Source organism: Trichosurus vulpecula, chromosome 2, assembly GCF_011100635.1.
Source record: "Trichosurus vulpecula isolate mTriVul1 chromosome 2, mTriVul1.pri, whole genome shotgun sequence".
NCBI lineage: Eukaryota > Metazoa > Chordata > Mammalia > Diprotodontia > Phalangeridae > Trichosurus > Trichosurus vulpecula.
This window is the reverse complement of record NC_050574.1, coordinates 214,720,986-214,748,681: the sequence shown is the minus strand read 5'-3', so window position 1 is coordinate 214,748,681 and position 27,696 is coordinate 214,720,986.

Genomic DNA, 27,696 nt, shown 5'->3' with positions numbered 1-27,696 from the left:
GCACACTATAGATATTTAATAAAGTAATTGAGTGATCAAAGTAGCTTACGTTCTACTGGGGATAAAACAGAAAATACAGATAAGTAAATTAAAAGAAAATTCAACATAACAGAGCGCTAATACTTGGAAGAATTGGGAAAAGTGTCATGTAGGGTGTAGCACTTGAGCTAAACCTTCCTTGAAGGGACCTAGTGATACCAAGAGGTGAAAGTAAGGAGGGAGAGAACTATAATATTGTCAAAATTACAGAGGTAAAAATTGAATTCCACAAATAAGAAACAGTAAGTAGAGTACTTTGGATGGAATATAGAATGAGAATGAAGTGTAATAAGCCTGGAAAGATTGCTTGGCCCCTATGATAGGACAAGAGTTTCCCTGGTGTAATTTTTTTCCTCTTACCCACAATATGAAGAAGCTTTACCTAAAAGATAAAATTGTCCCTGACACGTGATTGACCTTAGCTTTCCTGATGAAGCTTCCTAGTCACATAGGGGCATAAAATGTTCTATTCATGTATCCATGTAAAGTCTGCACATCTCACAGTGCCCAAGACCTTGTGAGTCATCATACTCTAAAGACTTGCTGATCAGACATGGTTCTAGATGGAGAAGAGGTGGCCACATCCAGAGAGTTAAGTGTGACTATATCCTCATTGCATAACCTTGCTGTGTTAGGACAAAATAAGCTTCCATTGGTAAATGCTCAATGACTTGGAAATGCTTCATTTTATCCCAAAATTGAACCTGGAAAAAGAGGGATGAAGGAAAATGAAAGGTCCAGGATGATTAAAGTTGAAAACCTGGGTTACTGGAAGGTTGGAAATACCCTTGGCCAAAATAGGGAATTTAGTCGGAGGAAAGGATTTCAATAAAAATTATGGGGATAATGAATTATGTTTTGAACATCTCGCATTCAAGATGCCTGTGGACATCGTGGAAGTCTGAAAACCAGCTGGTCATGTGAGACTAGAGTTCAGAAAACAGGCAAAACTAAATATGTAGATCGTGGAGTCATCTGCACACCAGCGATAATTAAACCCATGGAAACTTATGAAGTTGCCAAGAAATGTTATCCAGAGGGCTAAGGACAAAACATTTGGTGGGGACATATATTCTAATTCAACAAAGGGGACTAATAAGGATCAGTCAGACTGTTAGGAGGTAAACCATGTTAGAGAAGGGTCATGATGCAGAGAGAAAAGAATGTCCAGAATGAGAGAGTGATAAACAATTATCAAATGTTGTGGAAAAGTCAAGTATGAAGATTGCAAAAAAGCCTTTGGATTTAGCAATTAAGAGATCATTTTATGAGGTTGATGAGCACTTTCTCTCAAGTGGTATGGTTTTGAATTCATAGGATCACAGGCCAAGAGGGTAAAGGGACTTAGAAGGCCATTAATTCTAATCCAACCCTTCTGTTTTACAAGTGAGGAAACTTAGACCCAAGGAGGTTAAGCAACTTGCCAAAGATAACCAACATAGCAATAGTCAAAGGTATTTGAACCACAGTCTTCTGACTTTTCTTTCCATTGTACCAAGTTGCAATCTGCTCTATTTGTGGGAATACCCTGAACCCATATTAATGTAAGCAAGACCCATTAGAGTACTGAAATACACATTGGATTGCTATAATTAAATAAACTGCCCTCACTCTTGCAGCTAAGGCATCATAGATTTCCTCCTCTCCCCCTACCCCCTATCCCCACTTTTCAAAGACCAAAGCAGACCAATATCCAATAAGGGAAAGGTTACCTTTGGTTGATTATTTTACTGAGTCTTGTTCAGCAGGCTAAGTATTTTATTTTTAATGGGAGCATTGAAAGTGTCATTAAGGGTATGAGCCTTTTAGAGCACAATCTGTTAAAGAACACTATTCACAAATCTCTAGTGGCCCACTCCTACATCCCTAGTATTAGAAAGTCTGTGTGCCTGGTGTCTTCAGTTGAGTGGATAGGCATGGTTGACATGCCACCTGCCATAAAGTAACACTACCTTGTCCAAAACACTTGAGGGGAAAAAATTATTATTACCAAAACACAATGGTCCCTCCTTCATGTTTTTCTGACCTTGTACTGTGTAGATCTTCCTTGGTTTTTTAACTGCTACTTATTAATGAAAATTCTGTTTTCTAGTCTAGCCTTTGGATCTAGTAAATTTGAAATCCACTCAATTTGATGATCCTTTGACTCTAGCACTCTATTTACTCCACAGCCCCTCTGTGATGCAGTTCTCATCACCACCCTCCATAAACACATTTAATTTCCTAGGAATTTTTGACTCACAACCTGAAGATTAAGCTCCACCTGAGAGATGTATCTGTTAATAGCCTGCAAATCTTAGGCACATTCTCATTTTTTTCAAACTCCTTTAGGGTCCAGTAAGATGTATAAACATAAGGTCTTTGAATTAGAGCCAGAAAGGATGTTAAAAGTCATCTAGTCCAATTTTCTTATTTTATAGATGAGAAATATGAGGCCCAGAAAAATTGTGATTTGTCCAAGGTCACATAGGTAGTAAGAGACAGTGCTGGGATACGAATCCAAGTCCATTGATTCCAAATACAGTGCTCCTTACATCACACCTCCAAATCTCACATATTCCTAGCCAGAGATGCTGACACTGGCCCATTGTATGACTATCCCATGTACTCAGGGGAATAAGATTCTCTTTTGGGCACACTGCCCTGAGTATGTGTTTAAGAGATTGAATAAAGATAGGGTCAGAGCCTGGATTAATTGCTTCACCAGCAAGTCAGCCTAATAAAAGAGTTCCCAGGCCACCATTCTTTTTAGAATTCAGCCTGAGTCATAATGTTTTGTGATATCTACCATTCCTCTGATGGATCTGTGACCTCATCAGTGTGAGTACTAATGCTCCCTCCAGTGCATCAGATTAAATCTCATTCATGCATTCTTATCCAAATGTAATTGTGGTCCAGATTCCTCTCAATCTTCCAACAGGGATTCATCCAATAATCTATTGGCTTTCTTCTAAATCTCTTGGCTTTATGCCATTAACAATGGTGCACATAGGCCAGCTATGTTTTGTTTTGTTTTTTACTTCATGACCAGCCATTCTTTTTTTCTAGTTTGACATCCTCCAGACTTCTTCTCTTGCCTGACTCCTTATTAGAAATCCATGGCAGCCTTCTCCTGCCTACCACTCTCATTTCACTGTCACTAATTTATCAGAAGTGGTAGTAGTCCAATAGGAGTTTTAGTCATACAGATTACCAGGACAATATAAATGTACATAAGATGTTCCTTTGTCATTATTTTCTGCTAATATGTTAAACAGATTTTTTTTTACTTTAAAAAATCATTTAAGTACTGTCCCAGTCTACCATGTCTCCAGACTGATTTAATTTAATTCCTCTATCTTGTTCAACCATACATTTGGTCATTGGATTAGGATCTCATATTTAACATACTAACCATGAAATTAATGGTGATAGAGGGTCTAAAATGTATTGTTCTTAGCAGTACCTTATACCTCCTTTTCTACCATTCTGACTCTTACAATTCTGCCTGAAGAAGGGGGAGAGAGCTATATAAGACTAGGGTCTATTGCATAATTTGCATTGTGTTATTGATGGTCATTAATTTATATGTTTATATAAGTATGGATTGTTTTATAGACATGGTCAAACAATTCGTCAGGTTGTCAGCCTGTTGCTGGTGATGAACATTTCTGTAGTGAGCCAGAGCAGCCCTTAGAAAGATGACCTAGTTTGTTGCTGAAATTATAACAAGGAAGATTTTACCCCTTGTGCCTTGGTAAAATTAGGGCTTTGGATTACATAGACTTGGAAGACCCACCCAACTCAAAATCTGTAAGCCACTTAAAATAGGTATTATAGAAATGATTCCTGCCCAGGTATTTGTTGGTCTCACCAACTCCCAATGACATAATGTATGTACAGTGCTTTGTAACCATAAAGCACTATATCAATGGGAACCAGTATTATATTTGCCTAGGGAACTTCCTAGGATAGCATCAACTTCCTGTCATTGAAAAATAAATTAAAATGAATCACCAACTTTACTAAGTTATTTGTTGTAACAGGCATAATGGTATTGGAATGATATGCTGCGATCAAATTACTCTCTTCCACTTAAAAGTTAACATCTTAGCTTCACCTTTATGTTTACTTTTAATAATTGCTTTGACCTTGCCCTTTGTCTTTCAGCAGCTATCACACAGTAGTGATTAGATTGGCATGACTTCCTCATAAACTATGGATTGATTTAGATGAATTTTCTACCCTTTTCAGTCTCTATTATTGTTCAACTTGAGCATGATCTGGCACATAGAAGACAGCATTAACAGCCAGAGACTGAGAGCTCCATCTCTGAGCCATTCACTTATGGCTTAGCCAGAGGCAAAACACTTTGGCTCTCTGTATTTTGTGGCTGCCTTAGCGAGAAAAGAAAAGAACATGACCAGGGGAGATTATTGTGCTGGTGATGATTCAGTGAGAATCAGAGCCTTCCCTAGAACTCTGCTCTAGCTTACTGAGGCAACCCTGCTGGGATTCCTACCACCTCCTCCTAGGATTCTCAACATGATATAAAGTCAGTCAAGAAAGTGATTCAGAGTCCAGGGCTCGGAAGAGGAGAAAAGGAGATGGAAAGGGAGAAAGAGGGGAGAAAAGACTGAAGGGAAGGAATTGAAAGTATAAGGGTAGAAAGACAGGAAGGCAAGATAGAGGGGAATAGATACTGGCAAAGAGATGTGCAGGGTATATAGGAGGAGTAAGGGAAGCAAGAGGGAAATAGAGAAGGACTTGATTCACATGAATTAAGTGCAGCTAACAAAATCTCTAGCCTAACTACACTTGTACCTATCCCCTCCCCTATATGGTCCATTCCCCCATATGACTTATTCCCCCTAAGAAGCAAAGAATAGATTCCTTGTCTTGTTTTATGATAGCAGATACCAAGTCCCTTCCCTGTATCCAGGTTGCAGCTGGGTGCTGCAGAATTGACACAGTATAGCCATTTCTCCTCACTTTCTCAGGGTACCAGTTTTATTTTATTTTGTTGAGTTTCTTGTTCTGTCTCCTCAGTATTCTAATAATGCTGTTGAACCTTCCTTTTTGTTGTTTTTTTTTAAGTTAATTTATTTACTTTTAGTTTTCAACATTCGCTTAAATAAGTTTTAAATTTTATCCCCCTCCCTCCCCAGCACCCTCCCTGAGAAGGCATGCAGTCTGATAAAGTTTCTACATATACATTCCTATTAAACTTATTTTCACATTAGTCATGTTGTATAGAAGAATTAGAATGAATGGGAAGAACCATGGGAAAGAAAACAAAATGAAACAAAAGAAAACAAAAAAAGAAAACAGTCTACTTCACTCTGCATTCAGGCTCCATATTTCTTTTTCTGGATGTGGATGGCATTTTCCATCATCATGAGTCCTTTGGAATTGTTTTAGATCAGTGCATTCCTGAGAAGAGCTAAATCTATCAAAGTCAGTCATCATACACTGTGGCTGTTACTGTGCACAATGTTTTTGTGGTTCTTCTCACTTCACTCAGCATCAGTTCATATAAATCTTTCCAGGTTTTTCTGAAATCTGCCTGTTCATCATTTCTTACAGCACAATAGTATTCCATTACATTCATATACCACAACTTGTTCAGCCATTCCCCAATTGATGGGCACCCCCTCAATTTCCAGTTCTTGACCACCACAAAAAAAGAACTGCTATGAATATTTTTGTACATGTGAGTCTTTTTCTGATTTTTATGATCTCTTTGGGATATAGCCTTAGAAGTGGTATTGCTGGGCCAAAGGGTATGCACATGTTTATAGCCATTTGGGCATAGTTCCAAATTGCTCTCCAAAATGGTTGGATCAGCTTACAACTCCACCAACAATGAATTAGTATTCCAAATTTCTCACATCTTCTCCAACATTTATCATTTTCCTGTTTTGTCACAACTGCTGAACATTCTTGTGAGGTACTTTTTTCTCTCTAACCCTAAATTACCTTGTGAGATTATTTCTCCAAATCAGGAACTGAATATTATCTAATACATCTTTCTCAACACAATAGTGCCTTCATAAGAAATAATTTTGTAATGTGTTGGGAAATGTTTTTGAATAAACCAAATAATTTTGAACTACTGCATTTGAATTCATTTCATCTTAATGTAGAATACATTTTCAAAACAAAACAAAAGTCTTTAAATTTTATTTGAGTTAATATACTTATGTTTAGGACAGCATACTAATTTTTTATGACTTTGTAACTTAGGAAGAAAACTTTTGTTTTTCCTAAAACAATTTGATTAAAAGTTTAGAAACTATACAATCCAAGCTTATGTTGACATAACTTTGTTGTTTTCTCTTCTCACCTAGCATATACTTAATAATACCCTTTACTATCTATATAGCTTCTTCTTTACTTTTGTAGAGACTGCATGGGAGCTTTGTCATATTGTGGTGAAGAGTTTAAGAATATTTATGTTATTGGACCATTAGGAAGCAAAAGTGCACCTTATTATCCATGTAATAGTATATCAGGATCTATGGTCCTTCCTCAATAAAGCCATTAGTAATAATAACCTCTCTGGGTCTGTTTCCTCACTTGTAAAATGGAAAGGTAAGATGATGACTTCTAAGGACTATTCTAGTTCTAAGTGCATAATCCCATGAAAACGAAAGAAAAAGTACTGATTTTTTTTCAAAATTTTACCGTAGAACTTTCATATAGGCTAATTCTACACATTTCTGTTTTTACACTGTGAAATATTTTACCCTTAAAATTTTGCATAAAGGCTACTATCAATTTTGATAGTTAGAAAATATAGTATCATTTTTTCTCATACCTAAAAACTCAATGAGAAAGACCCTTGCTGGACTTTCACAGGGTACCTTTTAAAGTCTAGAAATAGTTTTTATAATACCTATTGAAGTTATTATAAAAGTATAATTAAAAACAATGTATGACTGGATGTAGGTTGGGGAGTGTTATGTGATTATGCTTTATGAATTTCAATTCCACAAATATTAAGCACCTTGTATTTGCAAGGTACTGTACTAGACTAAAAGAACATAAACATAGTTGCAAGAAACTGCCCTCAAGGAACTTACAATCTAATATGAGGGAAAGACATTCATTAATAACTAGGATACAAGGGCTATGATGAAATATATAAAGTCCAGTTGCAATGAAAAGAAGTAGTCTAAGGGGGAAAGATTACTTTCATTGGAGAAGTAAGGTACAGCAGAAGACTTCAGGGAGGTGAGGGCTTCTAAATTGGGCCTTTCAGGAAGAAAGAGACTTTGACAAATGGAGTTGAGGAGTGGGAGACAGTGAAGTTCCATTCCAGATCTGGGGGATGTGATGAGCAAAGATATGGGGATGAGAGAAATCAAAATAAAAACAGAGGACAAAGGGTAAGACAGTTCATCTAGAGCAGCAATCAGCAAACCTAGTTCACCAGAACCTGTTTTTGTACCTAAGAATTTTTTTTTTGGTAAAAACCATTTTTAGGGATGGGGTGGAGGGATGATGCAAAAATAGGTCCCAGGCTGAATTTGGTCATCAAGTCATAGTTTGCTAAACTCTGGTCTAGAGAACAAAGTCAATGAGGGAAGGAAGATAGTGTGAAATAAGGCAAGAAACTCACAATCATATTGTACAGGGCCTTGAACACTAGGATCTGTATTTTATGCTTTATTCAGTAGACATTAGGAAATGACTTACAGTTTTTGAATGGAGAAGTGATGTGATATGCTGTGAGTTGGGAAATTTAGGCAGTGATATCAATATTGGATTCAATATAGAATAAAGTACAGTCAAGAAAATTAATTAAGAGGCTGCTATAATAGTCTAGGCAAGGAAACAGGAGGACCTAAACTAGACTCATTGCAATAGAAGTAAAAAGGAGAGTATAGCTGCAAGAAATACTGTTGTGATAAAATCACTAAAACTCAAAAATTAATTGGATTTTGAAAGTGAAAGAGAAAGAGGGGGAAGGATCAAAGATTCCTTCAGGTTTTAAGCCTAAGTAACTGGGTGGATAGTGATATGATCAATAGAAATAAAGAAGTTAGCCAGAAAGGGAAAAGCCAGGATTTGAAGAGATAATAAATACAGTTTGAGTCACAATGAGTTTGAGGGGCCATTGGCATATCCCAGTAGAGGTACCTAGCTGGCGACTGTTAGAAATTCAGGATTTTTGAGTTCTGGAAAGAGTTTGAGAGGTCATGTTTTATTGCTTACCTTACACACATACTGTCTGTGTGACTGAGCAAGTCATTTAACCTCTCTGAGCCTCAGTTTTCTCATCCATGAAATAGGGATAATATTAGCACTTACCCCACAAGGTTGTTATAAAGATAAATAAAATGAAATATGTAAAGTATTTTGGAAACTAGATACTGGTATATAAGTTTAGGTTAACAGTTTATTTTGAAACATCAGCATTACTTCCTTGAATTTGTTGGGTACAAACTTAATTAATTCATTTTATAATGGGGTAAAATACTACTCTCCTTGTTACATTTAGGAAATATAGATTGAGGTATTTTACTCTAACTTAAATTTACTGTCTTTACCTTTTTTAAAAAAAATCAATATTGGTACCTCCTTTCTTTATTATAGGCTTTTAAAAACTTTCACTTTCAGTGTTTTTGATTCCTACACTGATTTAATTACTTATTTTTTCATGTATTTGATCAACATATTGATTTCCAGCCAAATCGGTGAGAGGAAAAAAGACCCCAAACTTTATTTTGATTTCTTCAAAAAATGAAAATTGAACTTGTATTTTCTTTGAATTTTCTTAATGAATTAGAGAGATACTTTGTTATAATGAGAGAGGCAGTATGATGTCATAGAAAGATTTAGAGTCAGAGGCCTGGGGTTTGTGTCCCTGCTCTCCTGCCTATTAATGGTGTGATCTTTAGCAAACTAGGAAAACTCTGAGACTTAGTTTCCTCATTTGTAAAATAATGGCCAACTTAGATCCTGTCCAGCTGCAATATTCTGTGATTCTAAGTGACATAATTTTAATTGAACAGCCATCTCCATCATGTGAATATGTGACACACAACCTAGCTCCTTGAATTTGTAATATCAAAAGAAAGGTTGAAAACTAGTCTTGAATTATCTTCAATACTTATGTGGAGACTTTAAATCCCATACAACTTTAATGCCTTTAATACCAACTGTGTTTTGTTTACATTGGTTTTGGACATTTAAAACCACAGCTCTCTACTGGTTAAAAAGTACAAAATTTATTGTGATTAGATCATACTTAAAAAATGAAAGATTAAAATTTCTGCTAAAGTAGTTCTTTGCCCACTTTAGAAATCCTAAGCCTATATCTGAATAAATTCACAGTGCATTTAAATTCAAAAGGAATACAAGTCATATTAATCTGATATATTTGCTGCCTCTGGACATTTACTGCCTATACCGTCCATTTGGCAATTAATCTTGTGCTATTTTGTGACATCTCATGTATTGAGCTCTTATATAACTTTTCCTGTGTTTGTGTTTTATTTCCCTGATTAGATGTCAAGTTCATTGAGGCTAAGGGGTTTCTCTTATTCTATTATATATTTCTCATGGTATTTAATATATATCTGTGGATTTACTGATTAGCTTCAATGAAGGATAATATAGAAAGACAGCATGGTATAGTAGATAAGATGCTGGGCATGGAGTCAGGAAGACCGGTTTTCAAGTCCTGCCTCAGATACTTAATAGCTGTGTGATCCTAGACAAGTTACTCCTGTATTCATCAGTTTCCTCATTGATAAATTGAGGGAGTTAAAATCAATGGCATCTAAGATGCATTCCAGTTTTAGGACCTATGATGCTATCGAGTATGGGTAGTTTTATATGAAATTTACCTTCAAATTCTTTTCTGATTTTATTTCTGTTGATGCCTTTTTTTACATTATATTAATTTTTAAACTAAATCCTCCCTTTACTCAGACATATAACCCTTATAACAAAGAACTTTTTACAAGAAAGTAAAAAAAAGCACCTTGGCAAAACCAAGCTACACATCCTCTCACTTGATTTTTTTCAGGTTCCATGGGTTTAATTATTAGGTCTCTGAAAATTACTCCTAGATCTATCAATAAGGCAACCCTAGTCTATATCCTGAGCTCTACTACTGTATCTCCAACTACCTATTAGATACTTCAAACTATATTTCCTACAAACATCTCAAACTTAAAATATACCAAAAAAGAGCCCCCTGTCTTCACCTTAAGTCCATTCTTTTTCTAGATTTTCCCATTTTGATCAAGAACTCCATATCTCTTCCAGTCACCCAGGTTCACAACCTTCAAGTTTTCTTCAGTTACTTACTCTCCTCTCACCCTACATAATCCAATGAGTTGCAAAATATTTTTGCTTTTACTTCTGCAAAATGTTTGTTCCCTTCTGTCTGCTCATTCAGCCACCATCCTGGTTCAGTTACTTATCACCCATCTTCTGGACTATTGCAATTGATTCCTGATTGATATCCCTTACTCAAGTCTTTAGCCCCTCTAATCCATCATTCATACAGCTGTTAAAGCAAGTTTCTGAAAGTTAAACCTGCCCATGTAACTCTGCTGTTCAATAAATTCCAGTGGTTCCCAGTTATCTTTATCAAATAAATGACCCTCTCTTTGGCTTTTTAAAATTTCCTCACAATATCCAGTCTGCTTTTGAAATCCACATCACTATTCATGTAATCCATCTAGTCAGAGGTAGAAATGCATGGACATTGTATCCTATCTTGTCCCTTCAAGAGGGAGAAGAAATACAATAAATATCCAAATATGGATCCTTGTTTTCTCTTTATCAGTTTTACCTCTGATAATAAAATATCTTACAAAGTAGAAAAATGGGAAGGGGAGGGTGTAGGCCAGGGATGGGGAACCGGTAGCCTTGAGACCATGTATGTGACCTTCCGGGTCCTTGGATGCACCCTTTTGACTGAGTCCAAATTTTACAGAACAAGTCATGTTATTAAGGGGATTTGTTCTGTGAAGTTTGGATTCAGTCAAAGGGCTGCACTTGAGGACCTAGAGGGCCACATGTGGCCTCAAGGCCACAAGTTCCCCACCCTGGTCTAGGGGGAAAGACAGTGATTTGTGTTTTGGATGTATTGAGTTTAAGTTGTCTTCTGTACATTTTAGTTTGAGATGTCTGAAAGGCAGTTGAAGATGAGAGAGTAGAGGTTAGCAGAGAGATTGGGACAGGTAGATTTGAGAGTCATCAGCATGGAGAGGGTAATTAAATCCATGGGAACCAATGAGATTACCAAGTGTAGTAGTATAGAGGGAGAAGAGAACCCAGGAAAGAACCCTGAGGAACACCTAAGTTTAAAGGGTGTGCTGTAGAGGAGGATCCAGCAAATGAGACAGAGAAGAAGCAATCTAAGATATAGGAGAACCAAGAGAGAACTGGTCCCAAAACTGTGGAAAGAAAAGAGTATCAATTAGGGAGTGATCCACAGTGTCGAAGGCTGCTGAGAGGTTGAGGAGAATGAGAACTGAGAAAAGGCCATTGAGTTGGCCAATAAAAGATCATTGGTAACTTGGAGAGAGTAGTTTCAGTGGGAAGATGAGGTCAGAAATCAGATACTAAAGGGTTAAGAAGAGAGTGAACGAAGAGAAATCTCTGTTATAAGAGGCCTTTTTGATGAGCTTGCCTATTCACATGTTGTCCTTTCCAATTAGAATGTGCGCTTCTTGAGAACCCTCATGTACCTGCTTGTTTTTCATATTTAAATGGGTTTTTTTAACCTTTCTTTTTATTCCCAGCATTTAGCACAATTCCTGGAACACAGCAAATACTTAATAAAGCTTCTTTAAAGCTCAAAAAATTAAAATAAAATTTCCCTACCATATTTAAAATATTTTATTTTAGCTTTCTTAATTTAGTTGTAGTTTTTCTATTAACAAAAATTTATTTTCACTCTTTCCCACCTCTCCCCCATTTCCACCAACTGGGGGTTGGGGTGGGGAAGAGCTTTTGTAACAAATATGTATAGTCAAGGAAAACAAATGCCCTCATTGGACATATCCAAAAAAATACATTTCTCTTTCTGCAAACTAAGAACCTTATTTCTCTAGCAAGAGGTAAGTAGCAGCCCTCTGAAATTGTGGTTGGTAATTACATTGGTGAAATATTTAAAAGCTTTGTTTGATTTTTAATGACTTCAACAATCTGGCCCCAACCTACATTTCCAACTTTATCATACATTCACCTTCCTGTGTTCTGTGGAGTAAAACTGACCCTCTTGCTCTTCCACACATGACGCGCCATCTCACATCCCTGTGACAGCACTGGTCTTTTCCTAATTATATGATACATTCTCCACTAAAACTAGACCTCTCAGAATCCTTTGTTTACTTCAGAACTCATTGCTGACATTGCCACATGAAACCTTTCCTGATGCCCCAGCTGCTAGTTCCACCTTTCCCCAATGTTAGCTATTAACTTGTATTCATTTGGTAGGTGGATAGATAGACACCAAATGAATTAAAGTATAGATAGATAAATATAAATATGTGTGAATATATATATATATATACACATATCATCTGCACCTTTCATATGCTAAATAAAAGGTCCTTAAGGGCAACAACTGTGTGACACTTGTCTTTTTGTCTCCAGTGCCTCGCACAAAGGTTGGCACAAAGAAAACACTTAATAAATGCTTGTTGATTGATTGATACCATCACTTTGACCATAATTGTCAGAAAAATTGGGCATATGGTGATATGGCAGCAGCTTATGCAGGTGTCAGTGATGGCAAATACATCTATCTGGATGCCTAGAAAGTCCCACATTGTGAAGAAATTATGCCTAGATTTCTCACCCCCCTCTCCTTTTCCCTTCTTTCTGCTTCTAGCTGTCTTTCCTTATAATTTGTACTACCCATTTGGATTCTTTCTTAACACCTCTAAAAAATCATCCAATTTATATATAGCTACTCTTTAAAAACTATCTCTCAAAGATTAGTATGTACCCCTGATGATTGGACTCAATGACTTTTTTCTACTTCCCTTAACTTTATACTATATTAAAAATAAGTACAACACAAAGCTTCTATCAATCAATTAGTAAATGTTTATTAAACTCCTACTATGTGCCAGGCACTATGCTAAGCTCTGGAGATACACAAAGAAGTAAAAAAAGAAAACAGTCCCTGTCCTCAAGGAGCTTACAGTCCAATGAGGGAGACAACATCCAAATAATTACAAAGCAAGGGTGGGGGAGAGGGGCAGGGGATAAATAGATGCAGAAAAAGCCTTTGATGAAACACAATACCCATTGCTATTAAGAACAATAGAAAGCATAGTAATAAATGGAGCCTTCCTTAAAATTATAAATAGCATCTACCATTATTTGTAATGGGGATAAGCTAGATGCATTCCCAATAAGATTGGAGTGAAACAAGAATGTCCATTATCACCCCTAGTATTCAATTTGGTGCTAGAAATGTTAGCTGTAGCAATAAGAGAAGAAAAAGAAATTGAAGGAATTAGAATAGGCAAAGAAGAAACTAAATTATCATTTTTTTGCAGATGATATGATGATTTACCTAGAGAATCAAGTAAAAAACTACTTGAAATAATAAACAACTTTAGCAAAGCTGCAGGATATAAAATAAACCCACATAAATCCTTGGCATTCCTATACATTGCTAACAAAGCCCAACAGGAAGAGATAGAAAGAGAAATTCCATTCAAAGTTACTGTAGATACTATAAAATATTTGAGAGCCTATCTGCCAAGACAAACCCAGGGCCTATATGAACATAATTATGAAACACTTTTCACACGAATAAAGTCAGATATAAATACATGGAAACATATCAGTTGCTCATGGTTAGACCAAGCTAATATAATAAAAATGACAATTTTATCTAAATTAATTTATTTATTCGGTACCATACCAATCAAACTACCAAAAATTATTTTACAGAGCTGGATAAAATAATAACAAAATTCATCTGGAAGAACAAGAGGTCTAGAATATCTAGGTATTAATGAAAAGAAATGCTAGGGAAGATGGCCTAGCCATACCAGATATTAAACTGTATTATAAAGCAGCAGTGATCAAAACTACCTGGTACTGGCTCAGAAACAGAGTCGTGGATCAGTGGAATAGGATAGGTACACAAGACACAGTAGTCAACGACTATAGCAATCTACTCTTTGATAAACCCAAAGAGGCCAGCTTCTTGGCTAAGAATTCAGTATTTCACAAAAACTGCTGGGAAAATTGGAAAATGGTAGGGCAGAAGCTGGGCATAGATCAATATCTTACAGCACATATCAAAATAAAGTCAAAATGCGTTCATGATTTAGGAATAAAGGCTGATACTATAAGCAATTTGGGAAAGCAAGAAATAGTTTACCTATCATATTTATGGAAAAGCAAAGAATCCATGACACAACAAGAGATAGAGAGCATTACAAAATGCAAAGTGGATAATTTTGATTTTGTTAAATTGAAATGTTTTGTATAAAAAAAAACAATGCAACAAAGATTAAGAGGGAAGCAGACAATTGGGAGAAAATCTTTACAACCAGTGTCTCTGATAAAGGCCTCATCTCTAAAATACACAGGGAACTAAGCCAAATTTATAGGAATACAAGTCATTCCCCAATTGAGAAATGGTCAAAGGATATGAACAGGCAGTTATCAGAGGAAGAAATTAAAGATATCTATAGGCATATGAAAAAATGCTCTAAATCACTACTGATTAGAGAAATGCAAATCAAAACAACTCTTAGGTACCACATCTCTCCTGTCAGATTGGCTAAAATGACAAAACAGGAAAATGATAAATTCTGGAGAGGATGTGGGAAAATTGGAATACTGTTACATTGCTGGTGGAGGTGTGAACAGATCCAGTCATTCTGGAGAGCAATTTGGAACTATGCCTAAACGACTATGAAAATGTTCATACCCTTTGACCCAGCAATACCACTTCTAGGGTTGTATCCCAAAGAGATCACAAAAGTGGGAAAAGGACCTATATGTACAAAAATATTTATAGCAGCTCTTTTTGTAGTAGCAAAGAATTGGAAATCAAGGGGATGCCCATCAATTGGGGAATGGCTGAACAAGCTGTGGTATATGTATGTAATGGAATACTATTGTGCCATAAGAAATGGGGATGATACAGACTTCATAATAACATGGAAAAACCTACACTATATAATGCTGAGTGAGCGGAGCAGAACCAGGAGAACATTATACACAACCACAGATAAATACATTCTGTGATGACTAACCCTGATAGACTTTGCTCTTCTCAGCAATACAAGTGCAAAGATAATTCCAAAGGACTCATGATGGAGAGAGCTATCTACATCTAGAGAAAGAACTATGAAGTATATATGCAGATTGAGGCACACTGTTTGCTATCCTTTTTTCCCTTGGTTTTTTTTTTTGGTTTTGTTTCTTCTTTCTCCTGATTCATTCCATTGGTCATAATTCTTCTTTACAACTTGACTATTGTGTAAGTAAGTTCAATGCAAAGTTATATGTAGAATATATATTGGATTCCATGTCATCTTGGAGGGGGGAAGAAAATCAGGAACTCAAAATTATGTGAAACTGATGGTTGTAAACTAAAAAGAAAAAAATATTAATTATAAAAAATAAATAAATACATAATTAAACCCAAAAAAACAGGAACTAATTAACAAAAACAAAGCACAAAAATTAAGATGGGTTGGGAAAGACTTCCTGTAAAAGATAAGATTTAAGTTAGGATTTAAAGGAAGCCATGGAAGTCTGTAGTGAAGTGGAGAAGAGAGGGCATTCTAGGGGTGGAGGGAGCCAAAGAAAATAATTGGAGCGGAGAGAAAGTGCCTTTTTCAGGAAACAGCCAGGAGGCCAGTGTTGCTAGATCAAAGAGTACATGGCAGGGAGTAAGGTATAAGACAACAGTAAAGGTTTATAAATATTTTTTGTACCTCTAAGTTCTTTCTGTTGCCTTTCTTAGGGTATATAGTAATAGCAATATTACTGTGTCAAAAAGAATATATACAATGTAGTAACTTGGGTATAGTCCCAAGTTATTTTCTGGAATGATTAATCAAAACAACCAGTGTCACCAAGAGTAAATTAATTTTCCTGTCTTTTTGTATATTAAAATGTTTATGGTTGTTGGCGATTAAATTCACAATAAAAAAGCAAATGAAAAACAACATTCTTATCTTTCATCCACTGTATTGGATGTCAGTAAAATGTTCTGGTTACCTAAGAATTAATTCATGTTGCCACCAAGAGATATACCTCTTATCTCTTCCCTGGCTCTCAGGCATAAGACCCAATCTGGTCTCTGAAATCATAAGCTACAGAAGTGCTTTTGACAGACAACATATACATAAATAGGGTAATTAAGATGAAGAGGGAAAATGTATAAAGAATAAGACTGTATAGAACAACAAAAAATATTTCAATATAACACAAGTTTCCCAAAATATTTCAAACATGCAATAAAAAGTTTAGCTTAGTTTAAAAAATGAATATTTTTTTTTGAAAATAAGCCAACAGTGATGATGATATTTTACTGTTAAGGAAAGCAAACTGCTGTCCAGACACATGACATGCCCATTGGCTCTGATGGAACAATGATTACAGATGCAAATGTGAAGAGATTAGCTTTTATAATTCCAGAGCAGAAATGGCTGGTGCTGAATTTCACCTTTTTCTCCCCTCAGCCTGTCTATTAAATTCCAAAAGAGGATTTCAAAGGACTCTAATCTCCTGGTTTCCTTCTTAAGCTGTCTACTTTATCAATACTTCTTTTGTTGTCTCTTCTCTTTCCTTTGACACCTACTATAGACCTCAGTACTGTCTTTTTAAGTCTCCAAGTTCTAGTAAGAAATAAATGATTTTTTAAATCATGAGTATTCAAATGGGTCTCCTCAATGTTCCCTCTGTAAACCCTGTGTTTTTTTTTCATTTATAGTATAGTCTTACTTGTCCTAGTAGCTGTGTGCTATGTGCCAACACCTCAAGTTCCCCATGGCAAGGACAGAGACTATACGATTGTCACTTAGTCAATAACCTTTTTTGAAATACCTACTTTGTGCTAAGCACTGTGCTAAGTAATTGGGGATACAAATACAGAAACATAAAGACAGTCCCTGAACTTAAGGAGCTTACAGCTTAATAGGGGAAGACAACACACAAAAGGAATCTGAAAAACTGGAGGGGATAAGGAGTACCCAAGGGTCCTGATGGAGAGGCCCGGAGGAATGCAGCCAAGTGAACAATGAGGACATGGCTGTCTTGGGCATCTTCCTTAAATAAAGGGTTTGGGGTTTGGAGTTCTGAGCTCTGCCCTCAAATCTGAGAGACAGAGAGTACTGATGAGGTCTGAGTACCAAAGTTCATTTAACCTTACAGTATGATGAGGTTCATTGTAAATAATGTTTTTTACATTCTGATCTCCATAGTGAGAATCCATAACCACACTTCTTTATGATCCCTACTTCTTCATGTCTACCAAAGGCCACTGTCATTGCCATTATGAAGTCTTTCATCTGCAATTTTACTTATAAGTAGTTTGTTGGCAAGAGGTACACATGCAACTAATTAATCAGTCCCCAGACACGAAGAAAAGACTAGTATCCTGGCTAAACAACTACTGTATTTGTTTTAATTAGGTACTACACAAATATTGGCTTTAGAAACCTGTCCTTGTTGTGATATAACTGTTCCAATGGAAAGTTTTATCTTAAGGTTGTGCTTTGTTCCTCCATGCTAGACTTGGTTACCATGTTAGAAAATACCACTGACTTTGGAGTGAACCACTTCTGTTTTTTAGCTCAGGACAGAGAAAAGGCTAAAATCTCAGAAATCCCAATAGAATTAATCAACTCAAAAAGTAATAACTATGGATTCCATAAGCATCACTTTTTTTCTTAATTAGAATGATTAAAAATCAATTCTGATTCTCTATAGAGCCAATGAAAGTCAGATTTAGATAGTAGATATTATATCTTTCCCCATCTCTCCTCTGCTTTCCCCTTTCCTCCCCTTTCTCTCTCTCTCTCACTCTCTCTCTCTCTCTCTTCCCTCCTCACTCCCTCCCTACTTCTCCCTCCCTTCCCCTCCCCTTCATTGAGTGTACATATAATACCCTCTACTTCTATTAAAGACATCTCTGTTTGGGCAAAGGCAAAATATGATTGAGGCATGAAAAAAATCAAATCTACACAGATGTTTTCAGTTATATACAAATGCAAAAAAAAAAAGCAAAATAGGATTATTGGAGTGACCAGAACCAGTTGGAACTGGAGAAGGTTTAATGGGGAATAGGTAACATGGTGTCACGATTTGGAGTCAGAATAGCTGGCTATAAGGCATATTAGCTGTGTAAATCAAGTCATTTCATCTTGTTTATGCTTAATGAATGAAGAAAATCCGAGGGTTTGGGGTAAGGAGTAGAGACTAAGGATGGGAGAATATTCAAATAAATATGTGGGGGCAAATGGTTATGGATATACTACATGCTTGTCATAAATTAGGTTGACTACATCATAGTTTTCACTAAAAAATCATTTGGAATATAATAGTTGGACTCTCCAGTAAGACCAATGAGGGAAAATCATAATAATATTAGGTCATTACTTCATGTTCACTGAATGTTTTTTTTTCTCTGCACATCCCAAGAGTTTAGAAACACTACAATGTATGTTGTATGCTGGTTTATTTTTTTAAGAACAGCTGTGTTTTCTGAGTTCTTTATTTGCAACCTAAGTTTGCATATTTTTAAAATTTGACTAATCAGCCTGCATTTGCTCATGTTCTGCTTCAGTCAGTCTAACCCTTTGGGTTTATTTCATATGACCCAGGTAGATTTTTATACTATTTATAGTAAAACATGGTATTTGCTCTTTTAAGTGAAATTTCCCTCTTCAGATAATGGCTGTGTAGGTATATGCTCTCTCCACTATACTAATAATGCTTTCCAGAATGATAGCTTATGGGCAAAAGTAATGGGAACTCAGTGAATATTTTTATTATGTGAAGATTCATTAAATTTGTTTTCAGGCAGCCATTCAACTTTGTGAATAGTATAGCCAAGAACAGTCTAATTAGAAGAATTAATCAAGACTTGGAAAGTTTTGTAGGGATTTGTGGGCATTTAGGATAGATGCTTTTCTGAAACAGGTAGATCTTGGAAAATATGCAGTAGGCTTCATTTTAGAATCTCATATATAATGGACTTGGGGACTCATTTCTCAAGGTCAGAGTCTTTCGAACCATAGGGTTTCATTATCCAAATGATAAGGAAGCCACTGTTGTTCTGAAGTTACCTGGTTTGACTGTTTTCTTTCTTTTTTAGAAAAAAAACCCAACTACTTTCAAAAATCACAGGAGTCTATAAAACTGAACACAGTTAAGTAACAGGGGAAGTGTCATCTATGAAAACTACTGGCCATGGAATGGTCAGTGAGCCTTACTTCTAGCTCTAATGCCACAATATCAGTGCCAGTCTGCAAAGGAGACAGCTGTTCTGAATATGTACAAACAAAAGAAGGAGTTACTATAGCAACCATGGAACCATGTGGAAAAGGCTCTCCCTGCAACTCTACCTAGTCCTCCCCATCCTTCCCACTTTTCCTTTTGTGACTGTCCTTGGACCAAAATGATGCTGTAGTGATTTGAATTTACAGAGTAAGCTTTGGCCAGAATACATTTACACCTTGCAAGTCAGCGAGGAAGACTTGCACTTGGCTGAAGCATGTCAGGATCTATTGAGCCTGATGGCTGCTTGATTAGATAACTTTCCTTTACCTCCCTCTCAGGAATAGCACTAGCTTTATTCATTCTCCATTTGATTAAATGGTTGATCTCCTTTACCTTTCATACTCCCCTTCTGGATTTACCACCTCCTTTTCCTCCCCTTTCTTCCACCACACCCCACTACTGTCCTATGAACAAAAACTAGCCTTGGTGAATAACATCTGGTGAATAACATACTTTGGCGATACTGTAGTTGCTATTTAACTAGATAAAAAAGATAGAGTGATTTTGACCTCTGAGGTAATTAAATGATGCAGAATCCTCTGTCCTTTTCTCCCCTCTGATCCATCTGCTACAGCATATGGACATATTTTTTTCACATTGATGTAGCAGTTTTTCTTGACTTTTAACCCTGATTCAGGGAAAGAAAGAATAAAAACCTTACTTCAAATTAGTAAACATCAAGTAGTATCATTACAGGCAATTCCCTACAATCTTTAATTCCATTAAATGGATCAGAAAGCACTTCTTTACTCAGTTCTGTATTGCTATTTTTCACTGGACCATTGATTTAGAAGTTTAAGGAATCTTTGAGTCTATAGTCAAATGCCCACATTTGCTATATGAGGAAACCGAGGCCAAGCAAAGTTAAGTGACATGCCGAGGATCGTAAAGATGATAAATTTGACCCCAGGTATTCCTGAATGGAATCTCAGCACTTATCCACTACACTATGTTGAAAGATAAGCTGTTTTCCAAAAGCTCATTTCTCAACCAAGGGATAGATTTTAACTAAAGGCATTTTCCTATAGAAACAATGACAGAAACAGTGGTCTGGTTCCCAGGACACCCCATGAAATTTGTTTAATTTATAAAGTAACCAAAATAGCAGGCATATACAATGGAAAATAGTAGAAAATACACATGCAAGACACAGTACTTCAGTTACATAAGGTTTTCTGACTCTTAAAATTTGCAAGAGACTGTAACCTGTCCCAGTCAACCCCAGCCTGAAAGTCATTCATATCTAAAATTTAAATGATTAGAGTCAGAACAGTCATTGACTTGATAGCCAGTGATAGAACTGGAGCATAATACACAGAAGCACTGAATTTTTATTAAAGAGTGTCTGGGGAAAAGAAGGAAAGATGTAATAGTAAAACAAACTTTTAAATGAGTAACATCATGGCATTTACTACAGGTGCTTTTCCTAAACTCCCTCACCTACCCTTCATTTATTTTGAGTTTGGTGTCTCCTTGTGTTATTTCTACACTTGTTCTGATCCTGAAGTGAAGATCCAGAACACACAGAAGCAAATGGAGGAAGGGATGAGTGAAATATGGATAAGGAAAAGCTTCCCCAAGTCCAAAATATGTAGCACCCATTAGGCAGATTGTTTGACTTCCTGATTAGTATTGAGGTACCTGTCTCCACTACTAGGATGTGCTTTTGTGTGGGGAATGGAAGTTTCTTTGTCTCAGTATGTCTCTCTGCCTTCCATTCCCCTCACCCCTACCTAACTCTAATATGCTGGTGCCAAATGCTTCCATCACAGGCACCTTCTTCCTTCTTACCAGTTCATATCAATCTGCTTTCCTCTCTCACTTGTTGGAGAATATGAGACATAGAGGCACACCAAAAGTTTTGACTAATCATAACTAATAGCCAACAACTACATAGTGCTAATTATGTGCCAGGCACTGTATGAATAAGTACAAACACACTTTGTAATGGTTATCTCATTTAAACCTCACCATAATCCTACAGATGAAGAAACTGAGGCCACAGTGGTTAAGTGACTTGCCCACAGTCACACAGCAGGAAGTCAAATTCCAATATGGGAGGTTAATTGTCTCCAGGTCCTTAAGGTACAGGGAAAAGCAGATGGAAAGAAATCTTCTTTAATGACATTTCTATTGATAAAATCACATCCGTTTCTTGTGTCAAACCATTTGCCAGTAACATGGTTTCAGTTGTTTTGTTTTGCCCCATCCCTAAGTAACTGCACTGCTGCGACCTATTACCTTCTCAGAGTTATACAGCAAGTATGTGTCAAAGGCAGGCCTTGAACCCAGGCCTTCCTGACTGAGTTTGATTCTCTAACCATTGTACAACACTGCCACTAAACTGTTTCTATATACAGGATATTCCCAAGTCAATTGGTCATACAGCTAAGTAGTATATTAAATAGAGTTTGGGTCAGAAATATCAAATCCTGCTTCAGATAATTACTGGCTATGCGACTCTAAGCAAGTAACTTAACTTCTCTCAGACATGTTTTCTCTTCTGTAAAATGGACATAATGTCTACCTACCTGGCAAAGTTGTTATGAATAAAAAATGAGATAACATGTAAAAGGTTTGGCAAAATTTAAAGCACTATATAAAAGGTAGCTATCATTATTAACTATAATATTAATTTTACTCTATCAGTATTGATGGCTTAATTAATATTCATTATTAATATTTGTTGATAGTATTATATTAATACATCAATTAATAGTGTCATTAAGAAAAATATCTACTATTATTAACAATAATAGTAATCTGGTCATATCTACTTATTCTTAAATATCATTTAAGTTTTAACAATGAGCTATTTGAAACTTCTTCTTCCAGGTCTAATTCCTCCAAAGGTAAATATTATGTATTCTCTGAAGTCTAGGTCTTCAATGCCTGAGTTGAAAAGCAGACTTTTATAAGCCTGAGAGGAAGGAAGAAACCCTATGTAGATTTATTGGAGTAAAAGTTGGAACATAAGTGAGAGGTATTAGGGGCATCTACTCGGCTTCTGCCTTCATCACGTTTGGGTGGTCTCAGTTAGGTGGAAGTTGCCATGCAGAGAGTTAGACAAAAAAGGGAAAGAAAACATTTCAATCACTACAGTCAGAATTCTATTCCCACTTAACAGGCATTGTTACCACTAATAATCAGGACTCCTAATAACATACATTATGTCTTAAATTTCACTTCCCTAGTTACCTAGGTCTCATCCAAACTTATTAGTGTCTGAATTGTTTTAACTTAATATAAGCTATTAAACTTATTCAGGTGTCTATGAATTTTTAATGATATTGGACTGATAAGAGCACATTTGTTTTTCAGTTGTTTTCAGTCATGTCCATCTCCTCACGACCCCATTTGGGGTTTTCTTGACAAAGATACTGGAGTAATTTGTCATTTCCTTCTCTAGCCCATTTTACAGTTGAGGAAACTGAGGCAAAGAAGGTTAAGTGACTTGCCCAAGGTCACAGAGCTAGTAAGTGTGTGAAGCCAGATTGCAACTCAGAAAGATGAGTCCTCCTGACTCCAGGCTCAGCCCTCTATGCTCTGTGTCACCTAGCTGTCCCAATAAGTGCACATAGTAGGCATTGAAAAATCAATCGATAATCATCTATTAATACCCTACTATATGTCAGATGTTTTAGTAGTGACTGGGAAAAAATACAAAGGAGTTTACTTGCAAGGACCTTACATACCTTCTCCCTCCCTCCCTCCCCTTACTCTCAGTTTTTCAACTTCCCATTAGAATTCAAACTTCTTGAGAACAAGAACTGTCTTTTTGCTTCTATTTCTTTTCACAGTACTTAGTACAGTGCCTGGAACATAGCAAGAACTTAATAAATGCTTGTTGATTTTGTATTCTAACAGAGAAGTCAACTAGTACATATATAAGCATATGCAGCATAAATATGAATTGAATAAATGCAACTATATACAAAGTAGTTAAATACTAGTTAATTTGCTAGGGAGGGTATTTGCAATTGGGGAATTAAGAATGATTTCCTAAAGAAGATGATACCTGAGCTGAGTTGGAATGATTCTGTGAAGTAGAAGTCTGGAAGGGCATCCCAAATAAGATATCAGTACAAAGATATGGGAAATGGGAAATGGGAAATGAAGTGTTGTGTGAGATTAATTGAGAGAAGACCAGTTCGGCTGGATTACAGGGTGTCCAATGAGGCTGAGAAGATAGGTTGGGTTCAAGTTTCATAGGGCTTTAAAAGCTAAATGGAGGAATTTATATTTGATCTTGGAGATAATAGAAGGCTCTTGGAGTTGGTTGAGTAGGGTAGTGACATGGTCAAGCCAGTGTTTTTAAAAATAATCATAGTAATGCACAGAATAAACTGTAGTAGGGGGAGACTTGAGGCAGACAGAACAATTAAAATGGTATACCAATAATCTAAGTGAGATGTGATGAGTGTCTGCTCTAAGGTGGTAGCTGTGTGAGGTTCAGAATGGTTAAAGAACTTGCCCATGTTCATATAGCTTGGATTCATTTGTCCTATTCCTCACTCTATTATTCCTCTGGTCAGTTTCTGGATTTTATTTTCTGGATTTGTTTTCTGGATTGTGGGTTTTTTTTTTCTTTGTGAATAATGTGATATTGACATTAGCAGGAGATTGTCCTATTTTCTGTTCTCATCTATTTTTTTTTACACTGCTCTTCCTTAGCCCTCTCCTCATCACATGGAAACAAAAATAAAGTTGCTATAAATTTTCATGTGGGTGTTAGTACATTTTTATATTACTACATATTTATAGTTTATCTGTATATAGCTATAGATGAGATATATATGTATAATGTGAGAAAAAACAGTAGATGTTCTAAGTCAGGGGTGGGCAACCTGCAGCCTCAAGGCCACGAGTGGCCCTCTAGGTCCTCAAGTGTGACCTTTTGACTGAATCCAAACTTCAAAGAACAAATACCCTTAATAAAAGGATTTGTTCTGTAAAATTTGGACTGTGTCCAAAGGCCTCACCCAAGGACCTAGGAGTCTACATGGGGTCTTGAGGCTGCAGGTTCCCCACCCCACATAAGTTCAAAGTCTTTGTATTAGTTACCTAAAGCATTTTTAGTGACATAGTTCAGATCTATTTAGACACAAATTCATGACAATTAAAGTTAAATGGCTATTTATTTTTCATTTATTCATTTTACTAAACATTAGGAAATGGCATCTTCACCCCTGGAAAAATTTCAGGTAGCAATTTATACTTGAAACTGACATCATGGCATAAGCCTGTAAATTTTCTTACACTGGCCAATGTAAATTAATATGTACCTGTGTGTCTACATTAAACTACTGGATTCACAATAACTTGTAGGAGAAATAACCAAGTTTTTAAAAACAATCAATTTCTAGATTTAGAGCTAAAAACAACCTTAAAGGTCATCTAGTCACAGAATCACAGAATTAGAGAGTTGGAAGGCACCTTCCTGACCATTTAGTCCAACCCATGCTCAAAAGAGACTCAAACTGTAGTATATCCAATAAGTGCTCATTTCATTTTGACAGATTAGGGAACTGATGTCCCCAAAGGTTTGATGATTCCCTCAATATTATACAAGTAATAAGTGGAAGAGCCAGGATTCAAGCTCAGACATTTTTTAATTCCAAATTCAGTACTCCTTTATCTATATCATGTTGCCTATAATTCTAGGCATAGTAGATAGTCATAGGGGAAGCAGTTTTCGTTTTATGGTTTGGATTTTTTTAAATGCACGTATATCATTCTGCATTGCTACAAGATTAAAAAAAAAACTATTCCTTAGAATAACCTCATAAGTTATTACCAACATATATTAAATTTTATCTGCATTTAAGCTACAAAGGATATAAATATGATATCTTTAGTTATAAAGACATCCCCAAACAATTTCCTGGTTAAAACAATGATTTAGAATGTATTCTTTTCAAATATACACTTAATATGTCATTTTCTGGCCCCTAGAAGAAGCCACACAGACCATAAAAGCTAGACTCATGACCTAAAAACAAAGCATTGTTGGAAGTTTTGGTTTGTTGGTAATTCTTTGAACATTCAGAGGCTTCATGCTCATTCTACATATTCCAGTTCTAGTTAGATTGATGTTCCAGCTTGATATTTAGAACATAAGGGGTTTTGGCAATAATATCAATAGACTGAAATTTTTTTCTACTTTTAGGTGGAAAATATAAGCAAGGGGAAAATAATCAAATATCCTTGCCTTTAGGAACTGTTAAAAATCTATGATAACTAACATACATGAGTAGTAGAAAACACTAGTTTGTCACTGTTACAGATTTTGCTTCCACCACCTTAATTCAAGTATGACTCTCAAAATATCCATTAGCCATCACTCTTAATGGTCATCTCCTTCCTGTTCATACTACTCTGCCCTACCCTTCCTTGACCTTAACCTTCTGCCTGACTATTCTTTAACCATTTGGGCATTGCCTTTCTATTAATGGATCAGTCTCTCTTAGCCCTGTTTTCTAGCACCCGTGGAAGTTTTTCATACCTGTTAGGTAGCTGACAGGATATGAAACAGGAGCATGAAGGTCAGGTGGCCTAAAGGGAATGGAAGGACCTATTGGGGGAGGGTGAGAAGGGGAGAAACACTTGTGCAAATTTCAGTGGAACACTTTCCTGCATTTTGGATAAGGTTTTAGTACAAGGACTTGCACTAGACGGTGCTTTAAAGTATGAAAATGGACAATGTATTGATGTCTATTTGATATAAGATGAATGGAAAACAACATGGCAAGGGGATGATTATGACAGAATATACTTGCAGGACTTTTTGGCAACATAAATCACTTATTTAACAGTTTAGTCAATCAATCAACTGAGTATTTAAGTACCTACTTTGTGTTGAAAATATGATCAAGAAGATGTAATTTCTCTTAAATTGCTGATAATCTAGTTGAGGAAAAATCATGACACAATTAGACAACAATATGAAAATGCTTATAAGGATAATTTGTGATACAGATTATACATGCCACAGAGTTCAGAAAAGGTATATACTAGGGTACACCAGAGAACTCAAAGGAGATAATTAATTAGCCTCATGTTATAATAGGATTAGTTGAAGAAACTGGGAATGTTTAACCTAGAGGACAGAATATTTTGGGATTGAGGAGACATTATAGTAGTCCATGTAATGCCCCCTAACTGTAAGTATGCTCCAAGCTTCTATCCTAGGCCCTCTTCTCACTTTGCTTCCTAATTTGGTGACTTCTTCAGCTCTCATGTGTTTGATTGTCAGAGCTATAGAGATGATTCCCATATTCCTCCATCAATTCCAAGTCTCCCTGCACAGTTCCAGTCACATATCTCCAACAACCCATTCAATATTTCATACTGGATGCCAGGTAGGCATTTTAAACATTTCAAAAATGGAACTCATTCTTTACCTCACCCCAAACCCACACCTCTGTCCTGTTCCTGTTGTGGGCGTAACCATTATTGCGGTCACCCGGCTATTCAACCTTGGCATTTTCCTTAGCTCTTCACTTTCTATCATCCCCAGATAGCCAGGCAGTTAATAAATTTTATCATTTCTCCCTCCATGACATCTTCTACATGGGTCCCATCTCTCTACACACAGCCATCATACTATTTAAGGCCCTCTTTACCACTCAATTGAATTATTACAATAACATCCTAATTGGTCTCCCTGGCTCTAATCTCTCCCCCATCCAGTGCATCTTCCACATAACTAATAAAATGATTTGCCTAAAATATAGTCATGTCACTCCTCTACTTAATAAACTCCAATGGAGCCCTATTGCTTTTAGGATAAACTCCTTTGCTTGGCTTCTAAATCTTTTCACATATTTAGAACATGGCCCAGACCTACAGTGGTATGCAAATTATTTTGAGCAAAATGAAACAGTTATATTGATTGTCATGCTATAAGCCTTACAACTTTTTACATCTTGAAAGAAACTTTAATATGGAATACATAGTTTTGCTACAAGCACTCATTTTTCATGATTTGTTACTTAAGTCACAGAATTTTGACATACTGAATTTTGCATTATGGTCCTTTGATCTGATTTCCTAAGGAAAGCAACTTTAAGGGATTAACAATCTCATTTAAATTAAACATACATATATTGGGGCTGCTTCAACGGCTACCCAGAGTCTCATCACCAACACTCTTTCAATAAG